The 14448-nt window shown below is 46.6% G+C and overlaps 1 protein-coding gene across 1 annotated transcript in view; it reads right to left on the bottom strand.

The window, feature by feature from the left end:
* Nucleotides 1-14448, bottom strand: part of LOC140409029 (molybdopterin synthase catalytic subunit) — a 73032-nt gene that overhangs the window by 10537 nt on the left and 48047 nt on the right. The gene's annotated exons all lie outside the window — the stretch shown is intronic.

Raw genomic sequence — 14448 nt, 5'->3', positions numbered from 1 at the left:
ACATTCAAAGGCCCAAATGTTTCCATTGTAACAAAGTGGAACATTTCCAGGCAGATTGCTGGAAACTAAACAGAGGATCAATTGCAGTGTAGGAATGCCTAAAGAATCTTCAGGAAAGGTTGCCCGAGCAAAGGAAATTATTGTAAAACGACAGAAATGGTACAGGTGACATGGGTTCCCTCAGAACCGACAGGAAAGGATGGGATATGGTTCAGGTGAGCCCAGAGAATTCTTAAGTACTGATAAAGGAAATCAGGCTATGAGAGATTCTGGATGTTTTGTTTCAAAAAGATAAAAGAATTCCCTTACTTCTCCAACAAAATAAGTAAACAAATAAAGATTCGGAGATACTGGGGCAGATCAATTATGATGGCTGATGATACAATTTGTTCCATACAATTTTATGAAGTAAAGACATTAAATAAAGGGTATTAATGGAATTTATGAACCTGTTTCTTTGTGTAAAGTCAATTTACAAAGTCATTTCTAAACAGAACTGTGTTGGTGGGAATTATTCTTAAATCACCTATTGAAGGGATAGATTTTATCCTGAGTAATAATTTGACTAGTGGAGAAAGTAGTGTGGCAATAACTGTATTGCAGCAGGCAGTTGATCACATTGATCTTAACCACCTTTGAAAAGCTACTGTCATCAAAAATGAGACACATTGCAGATAACAAGCAATTCATGGAAAAACTGATTAACATGGAAAACCAAGGATGGAAGTCTCCCAACCCACCCGTGACAGTTTTGGTGGCGGGCATGGAGAATCTGGTGAGAGCCAAAAAAATCGGAAACCCACTGGCGTAAAATTAAGTTACAAATCTCCCAATGGCGGGTTAATGGTAAATCAGTCATCCGCTGGGAGGTGACGCAAACACATTTGTGTTCATTTGCACCTCATGAATACTTATTAAAACAGCTGCCCGCTGGTGTCCTGAAATGTCTTCCAATCTGATGTCATGTCAACGGGAAATTACATCAGTGTCAAATCCGATTGTTAAAAAGTGGTGTGCACACGGTGGTCCTCAGTTCATCAGAGACGTTGAGGGGAGTGCTACAAAGCCTTTCTGTCATAGTGCTGTGCTCTTCTGAAGCGCTGTTCATCACTCTGCCTTAGCAGACTGGTTCTTGCCTCCGTCTGCATGCTGAGCTGGTCTTATCAACAGCACTTTGCTGCTGAACCCATGGAACCTCCTGTGACACCGTCTCAGTTCAATATTGCACCTGGGGTTGGGGATTACAGGGAGAGTCAGAGGGAAATTTGTCTGTGCATAATTAATGAGGTTCCAAGTACTGAATCTTTTGAGGGATCATGCCATTCTGGTCAGTGGGACAGGTGCTGACGGAGCCTCCCGCCACCCCACTTAGCCTAAAAATGGGAGAATTTCACCCCAACTATCATGTGCGAAATAGGAATTTGCTAATGAAGAAAGAGAATTGGTGAGAACAATTGAGAATCAGTCATGGAAGGTAGAACACTTGACTGAGGTCTCAAACTATCTAAATGTTAAATATGTAAAAGGTGACTTAACAAAGATCAATCTTCAGTTAAAACTTGATGAACTTCAAGCATCTATGAAGTATTGTGGAATATGCCTTCAACAGGAAAAGCAATTGTTGATAAATCAGAATAATTAGTTGGATGTCAAATAAAAATCAAAACTAATGAACTATTAGAACTTCATAATACATTGAGCAACGAGATTCTTGAACTTCAAAACAAACTGGACAAAATAAAATAGAAGATGTGGGGTATTGAGTGTCACGGTTCTGAAGTTGTTCCTGTGAATAAAAACTCCTTGTTGAATTGTGATCCAGTTGAGCAAAAACTGATCCAAGCAAATCTTACTGATGCATCAACCACAGTAATGGACAATAGGAAAACAACTGAAGTGCGAACAAAAGTGGAAATTCTGAAGTGTCAACAAAAGTAGTGAAATTGAAAAATGATCCTTCCAGGTCAATGACAACACGGATTTTTAGTGCTTTCTGGTGGTACAAGAACAACAGTTGAAATACAGGCAAGTAAGGCAATTTGCAAAAGATCAGTCAAAACCTTCTGAGGACTGAGCTGATATAGTTCATAAATTATGCAAGAGTCAAAGGGTTAGAACAAACTGTGAAACTCCGGAGGGAGAAGGTAAGTGACATTGTTCAAAAAGTGGAAAATACCCACCTGAAATGAGATTTAGAGCAACAAATCATTCAAACCAAATTCAGAGATCAAACCAAGCAGGAGTATGAAACCTTTTTCAGTGAACATAAGCATCTTAACAACATCCTTGAAAGGGCTCAAAGAGATTTTGATTAGAGAAGAAATGAGATATTAATGCATAAAAATGCCAATTTGACTTTGCTAATTCAAAATGAGAAGTTACTACATTTGACTTCGGAAACTGAGGTTGAGAATTACACCTACAGTTAACGAAAAGGATAATTTGGCCGTGACATTAAATGAAACATTCTTTGCTGAGTTAAATACTGGGAATAGGAGGAAAAGGAAACACAAAGTTATGAGGTATCAGTAGGAGCTGGGGTTGTCAAAGCACCAAATGGGGGAGAAATTAAAGATGATATTACTGAGTGCCAAAAATGGGAGGAAACAGGAGCAAAAGACCCGAGAGAAAGGGAGACGAAAAAGAAAGGAAGACTGAAAAGAAAGGAAGATAGAAATAACTGACTTTAAATGGCTACCAAAATTCTAAATGCAAAGAGGGAATTCAGAGGGTTGGAAGGGATTAATTATAACAGAGCTAAAAACATCAAATCTGTATTTTTTGCAGAAATGGAATGAACACAACACTGTACAATAAGAAAGACTATTTAGAATTAAGCAGTTGAGAAAAACCGCATGGCAAGGCAAAAGATGAAAAATGAAAATTAATAAAATTATAAAATATGAAACAATAAAGCGAAGTATGCCAAATTATTATTACAGAGAAACTACTGAGCCACAAAACAAATTGCAATCCAGTCAAAATTATTGACAGAGCTTTACATGCATTCACACACTACAAGTTTAGTTTTGATGCTTCGCACAACCAACCTGGAAAATAATTCAGTTACCTGAACTGATTCCCAAGTGAAGCAGAATAAAACTGCTTCCTCCAGGGAGTCTCATTCTGATTTGCACTGCTGACAAGTAGGACTCTAATGTCAGATTCAGGCTATATCTAATTCAATAACTTCAGCATTATTGTGAAGAATTTAAAAAGATGACACAGAATTTAATCCAGGAATCAGGAGTTCCACCGTCCAGCTGGAGAGCGGGCAAGATTGTCGCTAACTTTCTCCTTGGTTCAATTGCTCTGTTTATAACCTTTGCTCTCGAGTCGCCAGGTATCTTTATACCACCACGAGGTTCAAGTCCGAGTAATGATCAATAACCCAATACACCGATTAGTAAGATTCAAATCAAAGCACATTTATTATACACAGTAATTGCTACTCATGCACAAATTCTACGTCTAAGCTACTTCTACAACTAACAGGCCTATACTTAACTTCGGACTGGCCCACAGGTCAGGGGAACAAATGGCCTTTCGTTCGGTTTCTGAGTCTGCGGGATTCGAAGTTGGTATGGATTGGTAGCTAGGAGCGCCTATCTCGTAGCGAGCGTTGAATTAAGACTTACTTTGTTCGGGGGTCACTTCTGCGGTCAAGGTCAATGTTGGTATGTGTTGCTGGGTGACCCGGGCAGGACGCGGAGGTGAAGAGAGCTGAAGAGAGAGCGATTTGAACTTGGGGCTCAACTCTTATAATCCCCAGGGGCTTCCCGCCTTTCGGGGCGGACCCTGCACCTGGTCCCAAATGATTGGACTTTGTCCCAATCGCTTGGTTCGATTTTCTCCAAAAACTGGAACGGTTCCCTGATCGATGGGCGGTCTTGAGGTGCTCGTTCACCTCCTTTGTGTTGGCTCCTGCTGGCGCCGAGGAGTCTGGCTTTGCTTTGTGTGTCCAAAATGTTACTTATTGTTCCCGGGGATTGCTCATCAGTATGCAGATGGCTGCTACTTTGTTATGCTGATGGTCGCTGGTATCGATGTTGTCTGGCCTTTGCAGAAGTAAATACACAGCAAATCTGCAGCTGCTGGTTTCTGTCTATGTTGGCTGACTTTCCCATCAGCCTTTGCCGTTCGCCATTTTAAATCGGGAGTTGGCCAATTTAGGTGGCTACACTCCCTCCTTGTGATCCTAACGCGAAGCGTGAAGGTTCACATAACTACGTTGCTTTCCATTTCCTGACCTGGGGAGCACTTCTTTCATGGCCTCTACACTGACCATAACTATGCAAAAATTTTTTAACTGACAGTTCTAAGGGGCGCTATGTCAAACAGGGACATGCATTACAAAACAAAAAAATTGGGAACCTCTAACTATCCTTAATACACTACTCTCACTTAAACATTTCATCATTCTAATTTCCTCAACCACACAAACAAAATCATAGCAGTCTATACACATTTTTCCAGGCTTGGCAGTCAAGCTCAGGATCATACAATTGCTCATGAACATTTCTTTACATTTCTTTATTTACAATAAAACCGCAAATGAATGCTCTTTATTATAGATCGCGGGAGTCGGGGGTCTGGTCGTATCCGAAAATAGGGGATCTGATCCTATATACCGAGGTGCGAACGTGGTAGGCTCTCCTTCTCCATTTTCTTAGACGCATAGTCTGCACAATGCAGCAGAGTATCGTCAATACCAGCAAGGATTCTATTACATAGGACAGGGAGTACCAGGTTATAAACCTGTCACACCAAGATGGTGCGGTGTCGCTGGTGACTGGGCGCTGTGTACTGTGGGGAAGTGAAACACTAACGGCTGGGGGGGCTTGAGGTCATGGGGTTCGCGTTCACTCGCAACCAAATGTCCATTGTGACGATGAACCATGTGAAGGAAGTCCTCATGGTGCTTCTTCTTTCCCTTCTCTTCTCTTCACCGGTCCTGGAGCTTCTGGCGTTCTGTGGAAACAAGCATAGTGTCTGTAACTATCTTGGTTTAACATCTCGTACGATAGTCTGTCTGTCCTTTAGTGCCAATTACTCCCTTTATAATTGGTCACTATATGTGACTCCCTCATTTTTTTTTTTTTCAAAAACCGAATTTTAGGACAAGACACACTTACAAATAATGAATCAGTGCGAGCCGTCTCGCAGACTGTGCGATCTACCATCCAAATGTTTCAGGATGTAAATAGCATGTGGTTGGCAACCTAAGGGTTACCTGAAACACAACAAAACTTTTTGAACTCAAATTTCCAAAATGAGGTGCGTATGGGCCGCGACGGGTAAGAGTTGGATGGAGTCCCCGGGTAGAACGGCTACCAATGCTGTGTCTCCCCTACCCGAGCATAGCTGACCAGAGGGGGGTCCCCAAGCAGGGCGGGTCCCAAGCCGTTTCTCCACTGCCTGAGCAACCGACAAGAACGGACAAGAAATGTAGTCATCGTGGTAGGGCTGCCATAGTGGTTCTTCCCTCGAACCAGAAGGGCAGTTATGAACGGGGGTCTGGGGTTCCGTCGATAGACGAGTTCCGCTGAACTGGCGTCTGGGACTTTTACAAGTCTCTGTGGGCAAGTCCTCAGAGGTTTCGGCCGAAGAGGCGTGGGGCCGTGAAAAAAAAATTTGCGGTCTGACAAACAACATTTAACAAACTTACAAACAACATAAAACATGCGGCAGGTTCCATCAGAAAGGACACCACTTCTCCCAAGCGGTTCCTTTTAAAACATCATCTGGACACCTCCGTTATCGGTTGCGAGCAGGGTCGCAAAGGGGTTCTCGGTTTGGGAGTCAGGCTCAAGGTCGTCATCTTCTCCTGGGTGCCAAACTCTTGAATGTATTAAGATTGATAGGGCTGCATGGTGTGACTTGGGGTCGCTCTCGTCGTTTCGGACGAGTCTATGAGTTGTCTCTGTGCCAATAGTTGGTGTCTAGTTGTGTGGGGACGGAATCGGGGTCGTCATGGTAGTTCGGTGGTGGGGTTTGTTTAGGAAAGTGATCATGAATGGATCACTCGGATCGTAGTCGGATTCGCTGGGTGTGGGTCCTGTTGCATGGGGATAATAGGGAGGCGTGCTGTGGCTATCGTCCGAGTCACAGTCGCTGTCTCTGCTGCTGCAGTCGGTGGGCGTTCCGGGGCGGAGTGTATATTTCGGGGGTGGAGTCGAGGTCGAGTCCGTGGCTGGGCATGTCGGGGGATGGTAGGGTTACGTTGGCTGTGGGCGGGGTGTGGTGTGCTGCGTCGAGCATGACGTGGTGTGCGTGGTTAGACTGTGTTCCAAATGCCTTCAGCTGGTTGATATGGAACCACGCAGTCTTTCCGTTGGGATACTTTATTTTATATACGGATGGGCTTACTTTGTCCGCAATGGAGTACGGACCAGAGTACTTTGGTGACAGGAATGTGCTGGGGTTGTATACGGAAAGCATGACTTGCTGTCCTACACTGTACTCAGTCGCATGCACTGTTTTGTCGAAACAAGCCTTGCTCTGTTTCTTCCTTGTGCCCAATTTCACTGCAACTGCTAGCTGAGCCGTTTAACATTCTCCACTAATTGCTCTACTGCTTTCTCGTGTGTGAGGGCCGTCACTTCGGGGCTGGTCAAGTCGAAACCTAATAAAAATTCTGTGCCTTTCATGGGGCGTCCGGTCAGGAGGGTGTGTGGGGTGTAACCTGTGGAAGTTGAAATTGTATTACGCAAAAACATCAGCGCAAAAGGGAGGACTGAGTCCCAAGTGGTGTTGTTCTGCTTGACCATTTTTCTGAGGGTGGATTTTAGGGTCCGATTCATGCGCTCCACGATACCACTCGACTGCGGGTGGTATGCTATGTGGAATTTTTGGGTGATGCCAAATATCGTGAGGACGTTCTGCATGACACGTCCCGTAAAATGGGAACCTTGGTCGGATTCAATGCTGCGGGGGAGTCCCCATCTTGTAAAGATGTGGTGGGTTAAAATCTTGGCTGTGGTCTTTGCAGTGTTTGTTCTGGCTGGGAATGCTTCCATCCATTTCGTAAACGTGTCTATCACCACGAGTACATATTTATAACTATTCCTGCAAGGGGGCAATGGTCCTATAAAATCAGTCTGGAGGTTAGTCCAGGGGCCATTAACGGGTCGGGTGTGACTGAGCTCAGCCTTTTTGGCATATCTGTCCGGATTATTCTGGGCGCAGATAAAACAATTCTCGATGTAGTGATTCACATCATCCTTTAAATTCGGCAACCAACAAAGTTGTTTGAGGTGGGCAGCAGTGGGATCGATTCCCTGATGTCCATGACCATCATGGAACAAACAAATCAGTTGATTCCTGTCCTGGTCAGGAACCACATAACCACATAAAGAGTGTCTTTTAACACCACACCGTCATGTGTGGTCAGTGCATTTTTAAATCTCTCATAAGGTGCTGGATAGTTTCCTTTTAAAATTTCCCTGAGATTGCTGTCCTGCTTCTGGGCTTCCACTAGATCCTCGATCTTAGTCTGTGAGACCTGAACTGCATTCACTGGTGCGCTTTCGGGGGGTGTCCAAAAATATCCGTGTCTGGAACCTGCTTTAGCCAGTGCATCGGCTTTCACATTTCCGGGGGGGGGGGGGGGGGGGGGGGGAGGAGGAACGATGGTGACTTCGAACTTTGACTATCCCAAAAGTCCTGTTCTGTGCTCTCTCTAAGATGTGACGGAGCAATTGGGCTGAGGGGAGCGGTTTTCTGCGGAAACAAATCCTCTTGCTTTCCACTGGGGCAGGAATTCCGTGAGGCTGTTGCAGACATAGAGGCTGTCCGAGGAGATGTCTGCTGGGCTGGGGAAGGAATCGGGGTGTTCCACTAAGTATGCGATGGCTGCAAGTTCTGCTGCCTGCGCGCCTAAGTGGCCTGGCAGTTTTATTGCTATTTCTTCTAGGGCGCGTCCTCGACATATATACCTCAACCTGTTATGCGTTTCCCATCCAATACTGTGGAAGATCCATCCACATATATCCTTATGGGCTCACACGTGTGTGTGTGCTGGGGGCTCTGGGTTGAACTACCTATCTGTCTGGGGGGTGTTTTAGCAATAAAGGGGCCTGTGTTGTGGTGTGGAGAGATAATTTCGCATTCATGGGGGGTTCCGGGGTACTGTAAGTTGTCGGCTAAAAAGGTGTGCGTCTTTGTCCGTTTAACAGTGAAGGTCCGTCCCTGCAAGTGAAGGGTCCATCTAGCTGCTCTAATCTGCCTTACTGTACCGTCCTTGAGTCATCCGTCCTGTAAAAGTTGGGTGGGGGTGTGTTCGGTGAGAATTGTGATGGGGTTCAGTCCGGTAATATACGAAAAATACTGCCCTGCCCAAAATACTGGGAGCAGGTGCCTCTCACAGGCTGAAAATCCCTGCTCCACAGCATCTAAAATTCTTGAGGCGTAAGCTACGGGCCTTAACTGGTCGTGCCGTTCCTGGAGGAGCACAGCCGAAAGGGTGCGGTCTGTGGTCGCTACCTTTATAGCGAAAGGGAAAAGTGGGTCTGGAACTTGTAGTGCGGGGGCTGCTATGAGTGCCTGTTTTAAAGAGTCCACAGCATCCGTATGCTGTGGAAGCCATTCCCAGGGTGCTCCTTTCTTTAGAAGGTCTGAGAGGGGTGCTGCCTTGCTGGCGAAACCGTCTATGTCATTTCGGCAGTAGCCAAAATGGGTGATCTTATAGAGGTCTATAAAATAATGAGGGGCATAGATAAGGTAGATAGTCAACATCTTTTCCCAAAGGTAGGGGAGTCTAAAACTAGAGGGCATAGGTTTAAGGTGAGAGGGGAGAGATTCAGAAGGGCCCAGAGGGGCAATTTCTTCACTCAGAGGGTAGTGAGTGTCTGGAATGGGCTGCCAGAGGTAGTAGTAGAGGCGGGTACAATTGTGTCTTTCAAAAAGCATTTAGATAGTTACATGGGTAAGATGGGTATAGAGGGTTATGGGCCAAGTGCGGGCAACTGGGACTAGCTTAATGGTAAAAACTGGGCGGCATGGACTGGTTGGGCCGAAGGGCCTGTTTCCATGCTGTAAACTTCTATGATTCTATGATTCAACCAGTCCTAAAAACGACCGGAGGGCTGAAACAGTCTGGGGAAGGGGGAATTTAGTAATCGAGTCAATCCTTTTATGCTCGATCTCGCGTTTACCATGTGTGATAATTGTTCCCAAATATATCACCTTATCTTCCAAAATCTGGGCCTTTTTGGGGTTGACTTTACAACCGATTGAGTGTAAGAGTTCCAGGAGTTCGGACAGAAGCTCAATGTGCTCTTCCTTGTCTGCAGTAGTAGGTCGTCTACGTACTGGACCAGACATTCGGGGCAAGAGAATTTGGCTAAACCATTTGCCAGCTGTCGGTGGAAGGGGAGTTGTGGATGCGTTGTGGCAGGCATGTCCACGTGTACTGCTGCGCTTTAAAGTTGAAGGCAAATTTGCACTGGCACGCCTTTGCGAATGGAATGGACCAGAATCCATTACTGACATCCAAAACCGTAAAGAATTGGGAATTGAGTCCCTGCTTGAGCATGGTCTCGGGACTTGGTGCTACTGTGGGGGATGCTGCGGGGGTGATTTTGTTGAGTTCCCGGTAATCGATGGTCAGTCGCCATGATCCATCGGGCTTTCTCACTGGCCAAATCGGGGCATTATTAGTGGAGGCTACTGATCTAAGTACGCCCTGCTCTAATAAGCTTTCTATTACCTTGGAGATTTCTCCCTCTGCCTCTTGGGGAAATCCATACTGTTTTGGGGGTCTAGAGTCAGGTCCTGTTATCTATACGGAGCCAGTCATCTGTCCACAGTCGTGCTTGTGGGTCGCGAATGCTGCCCTGTTCTTTTGCAGAACTGCCCTAACCTGCTTGTCCGTGCTAAGCGTGGTCGGGTTGAACCAAAACCTGCCTACTGCGGTAATTTTGTTCGCGTATTCTCCTACGTTGAGCGTTGCGGGGGCTCTTGCAGACTTTGCCATTTTCCAGACACACTGGTTAACTGGATCAAATGAAAGATTGTGGGAATTCATAAAATCGATTCCCAGAATGTGTTCTGCTGTGTGGGGCAGGTCAACTAAAACTACGGGGTGCTTGGTGATGATGGTACCGATTTGAATGGGTACAGGGGCTGTGATGTGTCCCTGCTGTGAGTGGCCTGTAAAGCCGCTGAGGGTGATAGTGGCTGCAGTGGGCCACGTGTCCTTTTGAAACAGGGTGGAGGAATTTATCGTGGTGCGGGACCCTCCTGTGTCCCAGAGAAATTCAATGGGCTGTCCCTGAATTTTCGCTGCAACTACCGGTCGTCCGGACCTATCCCAAAGGGTGTCGCAGACCCAACTGGGGGAGCCCAAACACCGTCAGTCCGTTCCGGTCAAGTCCGTCTGATCTGAATGGGCGCTAACACTATGAATGGGCTCTGTCTTCTTCTTACTCAGAGTTAACGTCTGCTGGGCTCTCTGTGGCTTTCTAGGGGCATTGCACTCTCTTGCGAAGTGTCCCAACAGTCCACAGTTGTAACACTCCTGTGACTTGGGTGGGGGGCTGTTCTTTCCTTCATTCACCCATGCGGGGTTCTGGTGTGCTTTTTACTGCCTGTATATCTACGTCGGCCTGCTTTTCCTCGGGATTCTTGACTGCGGGTTTGCTTTGTATAGATTGCTCCCAAGCGCGGGACAATCTTTTCACTGCCCACTTTTCGTTATGGGCCTCCTCTGAGGGATCATAACTCGCGCAAGCTTTCTGTCCTGTTTCTGTGGCATGAGAGATAAGGGTGCAGGTCCATTTGGCCATGTTGCCTGGGGACAAATGGGCACGGTCTAAGTCTCCAACGACTGCTGCAAAGTGGATCCACAGGCATCCAGCAAACGCTGTGGGGTGCTCGGATTTCTTTTGCCTGCATTTGTTGAGGCCATCTACGGGGTCACCCCGGTTATACCCGATCGCATCCAGGATCGCGGTATGCATTTCTGCAAGGGTGCCTCCTCCTACATTCTGTGGGTCGGGAAGGGCTGCTACGACTGAAGGGTCTAAACTTAAAACTGTGAGCTTTACATGCTCTCGCTCATCCAGGCCGTACATGGTCGCCTGCTGCTTTACTCTGGCAAAGAAATGGTGGAAGTCTGAGGTGGGGAGGAACGGTGTGATCTTCTCGCACGCGTCCCGTAACTGGGCCACTGTTAAGGGGGTGTAGTATAGAAATTCTGTATCGTCCAATATGGCTGTGCGGCGGGTGGTTACAGGGTTAATTGGAGCCTGAACTATCTGCTCTGTGGGGGGTTGGGGCGCTTTCCTCTTCTGTGGCTTTCCCTGCGCACATGTTCCCTGAACATATCTCTGCGCTGTCTCATTCAACTCTTCCGAATCAGGGCCGTCTTCCTCATCTAACTTTGCTCTGAAGGTTTCCTGGAATCCTTTCTGAACTGAAAGCAGCGATTGCAGCTCTGCAATCTGCTTCCGGCACTTTGCGTGGTCTAGTGAGCTTTGTCTTTGCTCCGTGGTGGCAGCATGGAGTGCTCTTAACGCTGCCTTCAGGTCACCACACTGTCTCTGCAGTGCTTCTACCTGCTTCTCGGTTTCTTCACGTACCAGGACCGCACGTTGCGTGTCCTGATAGGCCTTTTCATATTGGGACTGGAAGCTGCTTAAGTGCGCCAGACAAGACTGGTGTGCCCCCTTGGCATCATCCACCTCTCCGTCTTTTGCTGCCAACTTCCTTCTCAATTCTAAGTTCTCTCTTTCTACCTCGCTTACATCGACCTTACTCATTCGATGTATGCCTTCTACTTCTTTCCGGAGCGTCCTAACGACCTCCTCTGTGCCTCACAACTGTGCCAAGCAGGACACGATTGCCATCGGCTTGCGAGCTTTCCCTAAGCTCTTTTTGTGGATCTCGCTCAGGTTCTCCCACCAAGTATGTCCTATACTCCCGGGGCCTGATTCCTCGTTGTCACAGAATTCACTCCAAGAGGGCCATTCCTTCCCATTGAGGTACTTCCTGATTTCTTCCTCCCAAATGGGACATTGTCCCACTCTACTGCTGCTGGTCACCGCGACCGCAGATTCCTCTGGGTTCATGAGGCGCTGCATTGCCTGCATTGCCGTCTTTCCTATCCGAATGCTGCTCTTCAAATTTGGGACAGGGGTATTAAGGCGGTGCTGTAAATACGGGTACAGCTTTCGCTACTTTCCGAAGTACAAATTCCCGACAGTTTTGTAGAAACAAAAAATCTATCCGTTTTACCTTATCGCCCTGTTAGTTACGCATGCATACACACACTTCCGAATTATGAGTATTGATCAGAACTGCTTGAACGCTTGTGGTTTTCTGTTCCCAATTGGATCTCTAATTCAAATTCTGGGTTCTGCCGGAGTGGTTATGCCACTTCTACATCGGGTCCCGTCAGGATGTCGCCAAATAATGTTGCTAACTTTCTCCTTGGTTCAATTGCTCTGTTTTATTACCTTTGCTCTCGAGTCGCCAAGTGTCTTTATGATACCGCCACGAGGTTCAAGTCCGAGTAATGATCAATAACCCAATACACCGATTAGTAAGATTCAAATCAAAGCACATTTATTATACACAGTAATCGCTACTCATGCACAAATTCTACATCTAAGCTACTTCTACAACTAACAGGCCTATATTTAACTTCGGACTGGCCCACCAGGTCAGGGGAACAATTGGCCTTTCTTTCGGGTTCTGAGTCTGCGGGATTCGAAGTTGGTACGGATTGGTAGCTAGGAGCGCCTATCTCGTAGCGAGCATTGAATTAAGACTTACTTTATTCGGGGGTCACTGCACCCGTCACGGTCAGTGTTGGTTCGTGTTGCTGGGTGACCCGGGCAGGACGCGGAGGTGAAGAGAGCTGAAGAGAGAGCGATTTGAACTTGGGGCTCAACTCTTATAGTCCCCAGGGGCTTCCCGCCTTTCGGGGCGGACCCTGTACCTGGTCCCAAGTTATTGGACTTTGTCCCAATCGCTTGGTTCGATTTCTCCAATACTGGAGCAGTTCCCTGATTGATGGGCGGTCTCGAGGTGCTCGTTCACCTCCTTTGTGTTGGCTCCTGCTGGCGCCGAGGAGTCTGGCTTTGCTTTGTGTGTCCAAAATGTTACTTATTGTTCCCGGGGATTGCTCATCAGTATGCAGATGGCTGCTACTTTGTTATGCTGATGGTCGCTGGTATCGATGTTGTCTGGCCTTTGCAGAGGTAAATACACAGCAAACCTGCAGCTGCTGGTTTCTGTCTATGTTGGCTGACTTTCCCATCAGCCTTTGCCGTTCGCCATTTTAAATCGGGAGTTGGCCAATTTAGGTGGCTACAAGATCTATATCATCTCCTCTGGGGCAGGCCCACCGTTTTAATTGCAAGTCAGGCACTTAAATGGACGTAGGCGGGCTGGTACGGGATCAAGAACCCCAGAGGAAGAAATCCCCATCAGCGTACTGGGGGAAGTGGTGGTAGTTGTTGGCAATGCATTCATAAGACCCCCTGGATCTGTAAGTGACCCAAATCACAGATAACAGAGTAAGAAGTCTTACAACACCAGGTTAAAGTCCAACAAGTTTGTTTCAAACACTAGCTTTCGGAGCACTGCTCTTTCCTCAGGTGAATGAAGAGGTAGATTCCAGAAACATATATAAAGACAAATTCAAAGATGCAAGACAATGCTTAGAATGCGAGAATTTGCAGTTAATTAAGTGTTTACAGATCCAGGTAAGCGTTCTCCAAGGCGGCCTTCAAGACGCGCGACAACGCAGAATCGCCGAGCAGAAACTTATAGCCAAGTTCCGCACACGAGTGCGGCCTCAACCGGGACCTGGGATTCATGTCGCATTACATTCATCCCCCACCATTTGGCCTGGGCTTGCGTAATCCTACCAACTGTCCTGGCTTGAGACAATTCACACCTCTTTAACCTGGGGTTACCCCTATCTCTTGATCTGTAAACACTTAATTAACTGCAAATGCTTGCATTCTAAGCATTGTCTTGCATCTTTGAATTTGTCTATATATACGTTTCTGGAATCTACCTCTTCATTCACCTGAGGAAGGAGCAGTGCTCCGAAAGCTAGTGTTTGAAACAAACCTGTTGGACTTTAACCTGGTGTTGCAAGACTTCTTGCTGTGCTCACCCCAGTCCAACGCCGGCATCTCCACATCAGTATTGGGTGGGGGGGTGGGGGGGGTGCGATGGAGGGGGAAAGAAGGGGTAGGGAGTGGCTTTCAAAGGCGTCCTCTCCATCCCTTCCCAACGACAGCCCCTCGAGCAAGCAAGCACCAACTGTATCTTAATAGAGCAAGTACACACAATGAGACATATTAAATGGCACAGATTTTGTACATTAGCTGTAAAGCCTCAATTATTATTTTTCCATTCACTTTATTGAACAAATGTCTGCACAAAAATGCAAAACATGCATTATATTCTGATATTTGCACTGCAAATTAT

The sequence above is a fragment of the Scyliorhinus torazame genome, chromosome 3, assembly GCF_047496885.1.
Source record: "Scyliorhinus torazame isolate Kashiwa2021f chromosome 3, sScyTor2.1, whole genome shotgun sequence".
Classification (NCBI taxonomy): Eukaryota; Metazoa; Chordata; class Chondrichthyes; order Carcharhiniformes; family Scyliorhinidae; genus Scyliorhinus; species Scyliorhinus torazame.
The sequence above is the reverse complement of the archived record's forward strand: the minus strand, read 5'-3'. Positions and strand labels throughout refer to the sequence as shown.